A 14345-nucleotide genomic window follows, 5' to 3' on the forward strand; every position below is an offset into this window, starting at 1 on the left:
ACATTAACCTTAAAAAAAAAAACCTTCCCTATACAGAATTGCCTTCAGATGGCTTGGGGGTTAGATAACTCCATACCCTCCAACATTTCTCCAATGAAAATGTTAGGGACATCCTAAGGAAAAGCGGGACATTCCAGGATCAAATCAGAAACCGGGACGGCTTCTCTAAATCAGGGACGTCCCTGGAAGATAGGGACACTTGGAGGTTCTGGGTGTCCCACAGGTGTCTGGTTGGCCACGGTGAGAACAGGGGGCTGGACTAGATGGGGCTTTCATCCTGATCCAACAGGGCTTTTCTAGTGTTCTTAGTCTGTGCCTTGTTCACAGGCTCTTGCCCGAAGCAGTTCTACACTCTTTCCCTAAAGTTTCTGCCAGAGAGAGACAGATCAGGATCTGAATCACTTAGGTGTCATTCTACAGGCATCACAGAGACACGTGTCCACTGTGAAAAGGACACGTCCTCACTTATTGCCCTGGCATGACATAGATGTCTATGGCACAGTCACAAGACTGCAGTCCATTGTCCCTGTGAAATCAATGAGAGACTCACTTGGGGTGTGTCACAGACTTGCAGGTCCTGTCCTAAGCAAAAATGTGGGTGTCACATTTTTGCTATCCTGCAGGGCTTTCTTTCTTTCTTTCTTTCTTTCTTTCTTTCTTTCTTTCTTTCTTTCTTGTATGTATACTCCCACATCCACTCCCTGCTACAAGGTAGGCTGGCAGCTACCATGATATCCGCTGAGCTGCTCTGCTGTCCGGGGATGAGTCTTGCATATTCTTTGCAAACGAAGAGCAATTTGCAGCTGGCATTATCGCCTAAGCACCCATTTGGCTCCCTGCCAGGTTGAGGACTGCTGTTGTTGCTGCTTCTGGTACTTCCTGGGGGCTGTGCCTGGTGATTAAAGATGCATGACCACCGTGAAAGAGCAGTGATTACCGATGGTGGGCCAACACTGCTAACTACAATGCGAGTATACAGTGGGGGTGCTCAGTTGCACTGGTGTCATTTAGTCACAGGCACTGAGCTAATGAAGCTGTGGTGCTGAGCTGTGGAAAAGAGGCTGTAAAGGAGAGGTGCCAGTTAGCACAGTGAGTTTCTCCCCCTACTGAAGTACAGTTGCTGTTTTGGATGGGGCCACCTTCACAGATCCTGCCACTGCTCAGTTTCTAGCAGAGATCTACATGAAGATTGCCACAAATCCTAATGTGTTTTTATTTTTTTAGTACCAGGCGTCACATTACATGTAAATGTGGACATACATTCTAAGTGCAGTAGAAGCTACTCTTCCCCAAAATGTAGCAATTCTGTGTTCAAATCATTGTTACCATGTTTTATTCCTGCATTGCAGGGGGTTGAAATAGATGACCCTTGGGGTCCTTTCCAACTCTAAAAAAAATAAAAAGGTAAAGGACCCCGGATGGTTAAGTCCAGTCAAAGGTGACTATGGGGTTGCGGTGTTCATCACGCTTTCAGGCTGAGGGAGCCGGCGTTTGTCCACAGGCAGCTTTCCAGGTCATGTGGCCAGCAGGACCAAACCTCTTCTGGTGCAATGGGACACCATGACAGAAACCAGAGCGCATGGAAACACCATTTACCTTCCCACCACAGCAATACCTGTTCAGCTACTTGCACTGGCATGCTTTTGAACTGAGAGGTTGGCAGAGCAACGGGAGCTCACCCTGTCACGGGGATTCGAACCGCTGACCTTCCGATCAGCAAGCCCAAGAGGTGCCTCCCGTGTCTACAGTTCTATGATTCTAGAGAACATGGGCATCTGTCTTCCATGCTGCTCCTGTGTGCAGGTTTTGGGCAGCAGGCACACAACGTCATTCTTGTCCACATGCCATCCCATATTATTTTCCCCATTTAATCCAGATATATGGAAAACCCATTAAGCAAAAAAACAAAAACAAAAAACCACCACCACCACGACCAACAACAACACACAGAGGAAACAGTAAATAGAAATTCGGTCTGTGTTGGGGGGAGGGGAATCTGGGGTGCAACTCTGATGGGGATGATGTTGTGCGGGTTTGGATCACTGTGCACATGACATGCCACCAAGCCTTCATTTGGAAGTAAAGGTAAAGGTACCCCTGCCCGTATGGGCCAGTCGTGACCGACTCTGGGGTTGCGTGCTCATCTCGCTTAAGAGGCCGGGAGCCAGCGCTGTCCGGAGACACTTCTGGGTCACGTGGCCAGCGTGACAAAGCTGCTCTGGCGAGCCAGCACCAGCGCAGCACACGAAAACGCCATTTACCTTCCCGCTATAAAGCAGTACCTATTTATCTACTTGCACTTTCGAACTGCTAGGTGGGCAGGAGCTGGGACCGAACGACGGGAGCTCACCCCGCCGCGGGATTCGAACCGCCGACCATATGATCGGCAAGCCCTAGGCACTGAGGTTTTACCCACAGCGCCACCCGCGTCCCTCATGTGGAAGTAGATGAAGCTTAATGGGAAGAGATGGTAGATTAAAAGTCTAGAGATCTTGAATTGTTGTCCAGGTTTCCTGGTTTGTAATCTCTAAGCTTTCATTTGCTATGATCCCAACAGATAGTGAATTACAGCCATAACATGCTCTGAGCCTTCCAGATAAAACAGCATAAAGGCCTTATAAATGTGCAAAGGGGGAACCTGCAACAGAGACATTTTTTTTTAAAAAAATCTGGAATCCCTGTACACTTCCCTCATCCGTGTACAATTATGTTCTTATCACACACTGTTGCAAAGTAGAGCATGGAAGCAGGACATTTAGGAAAGGAAAATATATCTCTGACCATCTGAATTAAAAAAATATTTTCAAAAACCAATCAAAACGTTTGTGTGTTTTGTTGGGCGAAGTGGAATGTGATCTTTTTAATCTTTCGATCTAACCCATATCTGCATAGCCAATAAAAAAACAGTGGATCGAACTTTGTACTGATACACACCTTTTATTATTGTTGCAAGCTATGCAGCTAGATTTTTTTCTTACTAGGTTTTTTTTTTTTACAAGGAAATGAATCTTTAAAAGTTATGTATTCAGTAGCTATTTTCTCCAGTTGTCAACAAGAACTGCAACTTTGCTCTCAGGTTTCAAATTCAAAACATTCAGATACATTTTTTTTATATTATTATTTTTTTGCTGGTTGTTGCTGAAGATGGAAAATGTTTTAGAAATTCAGGGGAACTTCTGATCCAGCAGCAATTGTGAGATAGTCACTAAATGTTATGGTGTTTTAAGGGGAAAACGTTTCGAAATAAGAAGCTGTCAACTTGAAATACAGTGTGCTTGACCCTTTGCACACATGTGTACACACACACACACACGTACACACACACACACCTCACTTTCAAAACTGGATCTCCTCCTTCATGCCAAGTAGTAAATAAGTAAAAAGAGAAAGGCTGGTGCTTATATACCTCTCTAGCTCATGATTCGGGCCTGGTAATTCCAGATGTATGGGAAATGTCTCAGCGGTGAAGGAAATGCACACATTCAGAGGCTCTGTACACTTAATTACTACTACTCATTATCTAGGACTGAGGGTGTGCGTCAAGGGGGACAGTCTTAGCAAGTCCAGGCTCAAATTATACTTTGTTGTTGTTGTTTAGTTGTTTAGTCGTGTCCAACTCTTCGTGACCCCATGGACCAGAGCACGCCAGGCACTCCTGTCTTCCACTGCAAACTCATGCTGGTAGCTTTGAGAACACTGTCCAACCATCTTGTCCTCTGTCGTCCCCTTCTCCTTGTGCCCTCCATCTTTCCCAACATCAGGGTCTTTTCCAGGGAGTCTTCTCTTCTCATGAGGTGGCCAAAGTATTGGAGCCTCAGTTTCAGGATCTGTCCTTCCAGTGAGCACTCAGGGCTGATTTCCTTCAGAATGGAGAGGTTTGATCTTCTTGCAGTCCATGGGACTCTCAAGAGTCTTCTCCAGCACCATAATTCAAAAGCATCAATTCTTCGGCGATCAGCCTTCTTTATGGTCCAGCTCTCACTTCCATACATCACTACTGGGAAAACCATAGCTTTAACTATACAGACCTTTGTCGGCAAGGTGATGTCTCTGCTTTTTAAGATGCTGTCTAGGCAAATTATACTTTACCCATGAGTATTTATTTCCCAGCTGTCAAAGCTTACTCTAAACTCAGCAAGACACCCTGAGCAACAGATGGACAAATAAGCAGACAGGACTTGTTGAAAGGGATTTCTGCATAGTCATACTGTGCATTTTCCTCCTCACACAGCAAGAGTGGCACATTAGGAGGCTACTCACAGTGGCACAGTGAGGTTGAAATCACTATGCTTATCAAATCAAGCACCAGGCAGCTTTTTACATGTCTGGGTGCTGCACCACCTACCTGAGACTGGCTCCATCTGATTCCATCAGATCAGTGAAAGAAGGGTAAGTTTTGTGGTTTTTGGAGGAGAGGCATTCAGTGGGAATTGTTTATATACATTTAATCAAATCACCACATATACATTCAACCTTCCCACCCCCACCCAACCCCGTCTGCAATAGGCTAGAAATTTACAAAGCATTAGTGTCCTGATAGACTCATCAGAAATATTTCATAGCTCCAGAGCAAGGAGCCTTGATGCCCTTTCCAATGGAAGCTGTGTGACATTTAAGGCACATGGGACTATCTGTGTATACCATTAGGCTGCTCTCTCCCTACACTTGTTCCTTTCCCATGCAGTAACCCGTCTGAAAAGGGAGTTAACCAAATGTTGGTACGTACTCCTAGTCCTTACATCTAATGCTATAAGATGATATCCATGGATGTTAAGCACATTCCATGCAAGGCAAAAAGGGAAACTCTGTACACGTAATAAATGACCCTAGTCCAGAGACAGTGAAGCTTAAGTCGCATATATTTCAATGAAGTTAAGTGCCACCGACTGTCTTTGAATCAGGCCCCTTCTCTATACATTGTTGTAACTGAGAGTCTCTGATAATATGTGAAGAGCTGAAATGCTCAGTATAAATGCTGATTATTGATACTACATGTACAGATTGTATAACTGGAAAATCCATCCCACTTCCCCAATTTTTATGGGGAGCAAATGGGCCATAAAACGGGCTTGCTTAAGGCCTCAGTATTGCTGCCTGCCCTGTATTTATATTCTATTATTATTCATATCCTGTGGGATCACAGGGAGGTAAGGAAGAGACTGCTAGATTTAGTTTGGGACAGGGTTCTTGTGCATCTAGAAGGGGGAATTTTGGCAAAGCCACATCTCATTTTATAGGATTACTATTCTGAGGGCTGCTTTACACTTAAAGGATTCCTACACAGACATCACTTGTGTGCAGGAAAACGGCACATTCAGTGCACATACGCTAACATGCAGTCTATTTTGTCACCTCTATACATAGCTGTGTCCGCAGTGGCTTTGGACGTTATTGGATTTTTCTTGTACACAGAAATTCACCTTGCTTTTCCGGAATCTCCAGTCTTAGGCATGGCTTGGAAGCTTGCACCTATAACTTTAAAAAGGAATTAAAACAGCCACTGACCCAAGACAGGAAAACCCCTTCACGATATTGTAGGGTCTCATCTGATCTGCAGTTCGGGTTCCAGCTTCAAAACTTCCTTCCCTTCCCATACAAAGCTAATATTTACTTTTCAGAAAACGATCAAAATCGAAAGCACCTATTTTGCAAGGCCATAAAGATGTACAGTAACTGGCTTGGGCCCAGCACGGATGTGTGTGTTTGCACTGGACGTGGTACACCAGACATTTGTTTGAGCATGGCAGCCGGGTAGATTACCAGAAAATGCACCCACAAAGCCTATTCATCTCCACATGCTTGCTTGGGTCTTGGAGCACTGAGGCCTACTAAACTGTTGCCTTTTCTACTACGAGACACACCTGCTTTTGTTCATGTGCTGTTCCTTGTTCCAAGATAAAGGAATCCCTTTCCCCTTTCAAAATCTCTAGGCAATACCAGACCTGGCATCAACATGTAGAACCCTGGGCTACAGCTTGGAAACGTTTTTCCTGGTGTTCTGAGCAGTACTGAGCAGCTGGGTCCAGGAGCCACAATGCCTCTAATTAATTTCCCACAATGCCTCTAACACAGTATTACTCCTGAGGCATTGGGCAGATTTAAAATTCCAACTACCCAGGCCTGTACAGAGCACTGCCGTCTGGCTCAGTCAATGCTGCCACATACATCCACTAATTCCCACTGCCATGGGAGGGACTCCATAGCAGGGCAAATCACTGTAGGCCTTCGACAAAACTCCCATTGGGACTAGTTTGGATCCTCACCAATGCATTGCAAGCCCTTTAGGTCTTTCTAACTAAGATAATTTCACCTCTCATATGTCCCACACCAAACCAGGGAAGTAAGAACGAGCTAACCTTTCTATCTCCATGAAACCAAGCATTTTCGAGGACAGCTGAGATCTTAACTAAAGCCAGAATCTGCACTGTTCCCTCATCCTCCATTTAGCCAAGATGTTAGCTTCTCCCCACTTTCTGGAGAGGGTTTTGCTTTAAAAAAACATTTGAGAAGCTATTTGTGCTGAGTTGCCATCCGGCTAGTGTAGAAACCTCTGGATTCCCGCTCAGGCTGGTGGGGTTTTATTTCAAGGCACGCTGTTACCAGTTAGGATGACCAGGCAGATCGTAAGGACCAGGAATGCTGTGGGGCAGGTTGTGCAGCCAGCCAGCTAGAGAAATCAGTGTGCAAGATGCTGTAGTGCCCTGTTTTGCTTCATTCTCTTCTAAACGTCTGCAGGGCAGGAAGCCAAACAAGGAAGAACAGTCCTGGCCAAAGGTGATAACCCCCAATCTGAGAGGAAATCAGCCAACAAAAGAGAATGGCCCTGGCAGGATCACTGGCAGCAGTGGGGGAAACAGGGTCTCCATCTCCTAGCAGCCTTCAGTTTCATAAGATGCTACCTTCTGCATGCACCTGAGCAAAGCACGCAGTGAAACGACATGGGCTTGCTTGGCACCATCTCCTCCCAGCCTACAGCACTCTAGCATCATGAAATGTTGCACTGCACAGCTTCCTGGAATTACAGGCATCTACGAAGCCATTATCAATGCACAAAATGATTAAGCTCTATATAAACCGTTTCCCCAGTTTCAACTTTATATATTCATGCAAATACAGCACCAATCATATCTGCACTCACGTATGGTTCTCTTGCGGTTCTAGTCAACTTTAAAAATCAAAGTCCATACGTTACTCAACGACACAGCATGGCTTGGTGATTGCAATGGGTAAAATCAGGGCGCCAAATAGCTGTGCAAAGCAAAGGCTTAGCGGGTGTAATGTTCAGACTGTACGCGTTCAACCCAATAAGGTGCAGAGCTTCAGACAAGGAGTCTCTGAATGCACAGGACTCGACATAGCCTAGTTTTCCTGGAGGAATCCTGTGAATTCCAAATGTAGGCTGGCATGAGTGTCCGTATTCGCTGCGTCTTCCCTTCATTCTCCTGGGATAATCCATGGTATATCAGCTTTAAGTGCACTGGGAACAAAAACACAAAAGAAGAAAAGTTGCATTCAATCCATTGCTGAATGAAAGTGGTATCTGGGTATGTTCCAACTCATTCCTGTTCCAGCCCTTCCTTGCTCAGGGAAAACGCTGCACAGCTAATGAAGCTGAACCTGCATCTTTCTGCATCTTGTCACATCTGCACAGGAGATAGATGTTTTATATAAATAATGGATTTTAAGAAATCCATTATTTCTTTAAATCCTGTAAATAATGGGCTTTGGGGGAAAGGGTTCAATTAGTAATCAGGATGCTTCGGCTTTACCACCAACCCCCACAATTAAAATTTAAAACCACGTGCGTTCCAACCAAAGACATGTTTCTGAAACTGTTTTGCAAAGATAAGCTGGCATGTTATAGCAAAGGCAAATGTGGGATCATTTCGCAAGGGCTTTTACTGTACCAGCCAGTGTAGTTTGAGAAGCATTCTGGCCGCATGCATTATCAGTTTCATGTTGTTATGCATGCCTGGAAGTTCTCCATCCTTGGAGTGATTGGGGCTGAAGCCCTATAATAGTCATGTGGGAGTCTGATTGAATTGACTAGGACCTACATCTAATAGGATTGTGCTCTGGGATATGCATATTCCATATTCTGGAGGATCAGAGTGAGTTTTGTGCCACCTGCCACGGCTGCGCCATCTTATAATGCCTAATAAAGAATAATTACAAGCCATGTATCTGGCAGCTGCCCCATCAAGGAAGCTTGTGGCTCGGGAAACTTTATGGTCCACAGTTAATGATTAAACACAGCAGGCCATAGTGCCAGGCTGGTCACTTTATAACTTGCCCGGTTACTTCTCCCTGTTGTAGAGAGACAGATGTTCACTTGCTCTTCCTCCTAGTCTGGGCACGATGCCAGGGAAATGCCAGGAATAATGGCATACGCAGAGAACTCTCTCCTAGCAGACACCCGTATATTTGTTGTCGGCGATACGGCATCGCAGTCATTGTGAGACAAGGAGCAGAAACTAGAAAATGGAAAAATTGGAGGACTTAGAAATGCAAGGAATAATCGGAACTGCGAGGACATGAGGAGCTGTGGTCAGGATTCAGGATTTGTCAAAACAAATGTACAGCTGCTGGGGGACAAGCCAAAACTGGGAGGGGGCACTACTAGTGGCTACTATTATTTGACCATCCAGGATTAAGTCTGAATCAAAGAGCTGTGAACCTGATTTTAATTTAGGGAGAATGCAATCTACTTCAAAGCAGATTGTGCAGTTTCTCCTGCGGCACCAAAACCCCTGATTGTGCCCCATTTCTATTAGCATCTAATAAAATGCATGGTATTGTTAAAGCCGTTATGAGATGCCAGAAATATTCCCTGTATGTTTTGTTTTCCTGAAGACATGTCAAGAGACATAGCCGAGATGGCTGAAGTGGAGCTTTAATTTGGGGCTTTGGTTTCGCTACAGCAGACAACAGAATTCTCTGACTAGATAATGTAAGAAAAACCCCATACCCACCTTCCCAAATGCAACAAACAAAATAAATGTTGGTTCATCTCTGCGGGAAGCTTGACACGACGACTGAATTATCTATTGGGCTTTTTAGGCAGCTGACTGTCTCTTCTGCGTTTGAGACGGTAGTCCTGCTCTAAGACACATATTTCATTTTTGCCCTTTTGTACGCAAACGTGGATGTTTTTGAAATAAAGCTTTTCAGACAGAAACACCAGACAAGCGTCCAAGGTTTTGTGTGTGTGTGTGTGTGTGTGTGTGTGTGTGTGTGTGTTTAAATTCTGCTAACAAGATAGGCAAACAAATGAGCAACCCCCCCCCCCAAAAAATGATAGCCAAAACACAGGAACTGGACACCATGCTGAGAACAGATGTGAAACAGTAAAAAATGGAACAGACACAACTGATCACATTCCCACCACGCCAGCTGTTATTATCTGCCCTTTCTCTAATTTTCAAAGTAACATGAAATGTACACAAGAGGCCAGTATATTCTATAATGTGCCATGCAATCCTATGCAGGACCAAGTCCTCCTCCTAAGTTCAGTGGCAAGTGGGTACAGGATTGCAGCCTTAATGTGGCAATTATCAGAAGCTGGCTTCTATGACACCAGCAATATTAACAATCATAAGGACTTGCTTATCTGTGACAACTTTTAAGGCAATGTAGTTTGAGTTTAGTAACTTAAGTCACAATGGGGTGTGTGCAGATGGACCCTGACGTACCATTCATTCTCTGGAATTCTGTCATCTCTCTCACACACACATCGCTTAACTACCATTTCCTTGAAGTACCATCATTCTCTGGAATTCTTTGACCTCACACACACCTCACCACCCTTTCGCATTCATAATTCTGCTAATGTGATGTAACATGTTTTTAAATCACTCGGCTCAAATGTATTTCTCTCAAAGCACAAATGTTGGAAAATTCAGATTATATATCTGCCTAAAACAGAAAAACAACACTCTTGGTACATACCTTGCTGTGGGGATGGGTGGGCACTGGCTCTTGTCGCTGCATCATTTCCTTCTACTCTCCAGGGAAAATTTCAGATGCCTCCAGGAGGTGAAACGTTCTTCTCTGTAGTTTGATGGTGCCACCTGCACGTTCTTCTGGTTGTAGATCGACTTAAACAGCTAGTTCTTTAAGGGAGACTTCAATGTTGAGCGAATACCAGAAAGCCCAGAATAGGAGACTAAATGCCAACAGCAGGGCTCCCGAGTAAACAAAGAAATCCCAAGAGCTCAAAAGGCCAAAAATCCCTAGAAGCAGGAGGACCAATCCAGCCACATCACAGACGAGAGCCAAAACTAATATGAAATAACACCGGCCCACGTATAGGGCAAGGAGCGTTGCCAAATTCTTCTTCATGGGGCGCTATCAGCCAAAAGGCAGGCTGAGCTTTGGAAGCCTGTCTTATTGTCATGCTACCTGCCCAAACATCCAGGCTGCCTTGCCATCAGAAGGAAGTATAAATGTCAGAGCACACCTCTGAGGACACTAAGCAGGTAGACCAGGTGAGCCTTTAACTCCTTCCTGCCCTGTCACTGTCACCCTAGCAGTGACACACTTTTGCCTGCAAGGTGCCGCACTGCATGGATCCCTCCACCTGGGCTTTGGTCCTCTTGGGGAACTTTTCATTTTGTACTCGGAAAAACTAGTAAGGGCTTACTTAGCCCATGTCTATTATTTTTTGTTTAAATCTGACATTTTATAGTCGTATAGCTTCTACAGCACTTTGAAATCAAGCCCCACACTTCCTAGACCGAGGGGGTTGTTCTGTTAAACCAGGAAAACTATCGCTAAACATTATTTTAAAATGTGTCAATAAGATCATTCAGCGTACATGTAAAGTTGTGTGTTTTTAGATAGCCACGGTAAGTGTCCTTTTAATGCCAAGCTGAGGCACAGGCATGACAAACCCATAAAATATCTAGGTGTGGTCTTTACTACAAACTTTAAATTACAGCGGTACCTCGGGTTACATATGTTTCAGGTTACATACGCTTCAGGTTACAGACTCCGCTAACCCAGAAATAGTGCTTCAGCTTAAGAACTTTGCTTCAGGATGAGAACAGAAATTGTGCTCCGGCAGCAGTGGGAAGGCCCCATTAGCTAAAATGGTGCTTCAGGTTAAGAACAGTTTCAGGTTAAGAATGGACCTCTGGAACGAATTAAGTACTTAACCCGAGGTGCCACTGTATTATAAAAACTTAATTACACAGCACTTACAAAAAATAAAATAAAATAAAACTACAAAAATGGAGCAAACCAGTTCCATAAATATGAATATTTTACCATGTTAAACTTACCTTTTCCTGGTAGGTTATCTATTGCTATCACGACGGAAGCACTCCAAAATTGGCAGGAACTTATTAACGTATTTAGGCATGGTGGTAATTGGTCAATATTTTTAAAAATCGAACTATCTGAAGACAGAGGGCTAGGAATACCTCACTTATAATGACACCTTGACATTTTTTTAATGTTATGCCCCATGTGCCTTCATTTGTAGGGATTCAGGCAAATAGCAGGGACAAATGGAATGCACTGATGAAGAACATGTGTCTCTTTAAGCCATACTGTTTTAAAAAACAACTTGGTCTCTAACCCTTTCTTGAAACATGCTCTGCAGGTATGGCAAGAGTGGAATAAAATCTACTGTACAATCACTATTAGCCCCTATAATTGTTCATCCTTTGTTCTGTGGAACTGATAAAATTTTGTAATGTAAACACTGGGAGTCTAAAATGCCTCTGTAGGGTGAGGGACTTATCCAGTGGGTTAACCTCATCCTCAAACTGAAAAAAGAGTTAAAAAAACCAAACCCACCACGGTTTGAACTGCATCAAATTTTACGTTTCAGCAATAATGCCCTTAACTGAAATGGAAAATTCATTAACAGAATATTATTCAAGTCTAAAAAACATCAACCTCTGTTTCTTCTATCTACAGGATATTTATAAATTTAATATCACAACTCAAAATGATTCTGTTTTTTTTTCTAAAAAAAGTTTTTCTTAACAGATTTAAATACAACCCTTTCAGATGCATAGTGGAATGCTCAGTGGAGTAAAAAGGCACTGAATCTGTTTCTGCAGAAACACTCTGAAAGTGAGTTATAGGTAGAACCTTACACCTGTCTTATTGAGCAGCACCAACAAAATACTGAGCAAACAATGCTGGAGAGGCTGTACTAACCTTTTTGTTATGTACTGAAGTTCTCACACTGGGACAGCAAGGGGATACTGTAGATAGTTTTCACTCAGGTCCACATATGCAAATAGGGGATTGAAAGTGACGTTCAGTGATTGGATAGTTACAGAAAGTGGTTACTGTTGTGCTGTAGTGGAGCTCAATATAACCAGACTGGCTGAACCCTGCAGTTCAGTTCAGTTCTGGCCTGTGAATAAACAAGAGCTGTTTGAAGAATTGCTGTGTCATCTGATATGTTCACCCACAACTTAACACTTTTGCCACATGTGGCAGAATTGGTCTGAAATTAATCAATTTTGGCAAAAAGTATTTGAAGGCACTGGCAAAATAGCAGGATGTAAGCTTCCATGTTCTCCCCTCAGTTGGTTTTGTTATCCCTGTTTGATAATCAAAATGTTGGTATTCCTTACAAGGACTTAGTAATATTTTTCAATGGGGTCAGCTCATCAGCTGATAAGTAAACTGGTTCAGGATTAACATTATCTAATTGGTACACAAGTAGGGACACGGGTGGCACTGTGAGTAAAAGCCTTAGCGCCTAGGGCTTGCCGATCGAAAGGTCGGTGGTTCGAATCCCCGCGACGGGGTGCGCTCCCGTCGCTCGGTCCCAGCGCCTGCCAACCTAGCAGTTCGAAAGCACCCCCGAGTGCAAGTAGATAAATAGGGACTGCTTACTAGCGGGAAGGTAAACGGCGTTTCCGTGTGCTGCGCTGGCCCGCCAGATGCAGCTTTGTCACGCTGGCCACGTGACCCGGAAGTGTCTCCGGACAGCGCTGGCCCCCGGCCTCTTGAGTGAGATGGGAGCACAACCCTAGAGTCTGTCAAGACTGGCCCATACGGGCAGGGGTACCTTTACCTTTAATTGGTACACAAACTTTTGGCAAATTGCTTTAGCCAAAAAGTAAATGGGGAGACTGAATGCTGGAAGGGAAAGGGGTGGGGAGATGACTTTGACAATGATTGGCTTTGTTTTATTACATATGTTAACAGATCTAGCCATTCTGTGATTCTTCGACCAATGTATGGCGACACTCTTTAAATTAATATACCAGACTTCGTAGTGAATACTGTTGCAGCTGGTGTACTGTGATTCTGCTTTATATAAGTAAGTGCTCATCTACACTTCTGCTTGTCTGAGTGGTCTTCTGCTTGTTCTATGCTTTCTAGGGATGGGTCCACCCCTAGGCGCAGGGCACGCATGCTGCCCCAGGCGCCCGATCGGCTTGCTCTGCCACTGTGTGGAAAATCCGCTTTTCAGCACTAAATCACAGCCAGTGTCAATCTGGAGAAAACCCAACAGTAGGTTTTCCTGGGGGAAAGCAGTGGGACAAGCAGAAGTGTGGATGAGCACTTAATGTTTCTTATTTGTATGTTCAGAACAACATTTAGTTGAAATATTTGCAGGGGGGGGAGTTGAGGCACAGGCATAAGGTGGTTAATAATGTTTATCTCTATATGATGGAAAGCTTCACCTCACTGGTTTTTGCAGATCAACCTGCTGTTAAAGGTACAAGAGCAGCCCAGGCAGGGTCCCCCCCCCCCCCCTGGTCAGTAGAGTAACCATAAAACTATAACACACAGTCAAGGAACTGCATTGTGTTTGCAGTTCCGTAATGTTTGTCAGCTGTTTTGCTCCATCCATTTAAAGGCATACTGTTGAAAATCAATATTTAATCATATAGTGGTTGTGAAATGATAATATAACTGGGTGCAGCCATTTGTCTTCAAAACCTATGCTCTTTTTAAAAACAACTGGGTTAATAACAGGAGCATGGGAAATGGCCTTATGGAGAATCAGACCATTGAACCGTGTGACTTAGCAGTTCTCCAGTGTTTCAGGCAAAGAGGTCTTTGCCAACCTTATCCATCTAGGGATGGAGCCTGAGACCTACCACTGATCCACACAATCCTTCCCCAACCCCCCAACCCCCCCCCCCGTTGCTGTTCAAGAGTTTAAATGCTTGTCACTCTTCATGTCCACCAGTGTCACAGGACTAATTGCAAGAAAATCAAATCATCCAGTTAAAATGTCTGCCTGATAAATCAAACCCCTTACTGTTCAGAACATGGATGCGACACTGTCTCTGTTCAGAGGGTTTGCAATATACATTTGGGTACACCCATTTTTTTTCTGGCAGGGCTGGTGTATCAGGCAGAAA

General features: G+C 44.1%; 1 long non-coding RNA gene across 1 annotated transcript; it reads right to left on the reverse strand.

Annotated features, from left to right (window-relative positions):
• Positions 1 to 6562: 6562 nt before the first annotated feature.
• On the reverse strand, positions 6563 to 10610 carry LOC144326938 (uncharacterized). Its single transcript, XR_013391851.1, has 2 exons — positions 9949 to 10610; positions 6563 to 7477 (listed from the first exon to the last, which is right to left on the reverse strand). It is a non-coding gene; the product is annotated as an uncharacterized LOC144326938 (long non-coding RNA).
• Between the last annotated feature and the right edge of the window lie 3735 nt (positions 10611 to 14345).

This window comes from Podarcis muralis, chromosome 2 (genome assembly GCF_964188315.1).
Source record: "Podarcis muralis chromosome 2, rPodMur119.hap1.1, whole genome shotgun sequence".
NCBI classification, from domain to species: Eukaryota; Metazoa; Chordata; class Lepidosauria; order Squamata; family Lacertidae; genus Podarcis; species Podarcis muralis.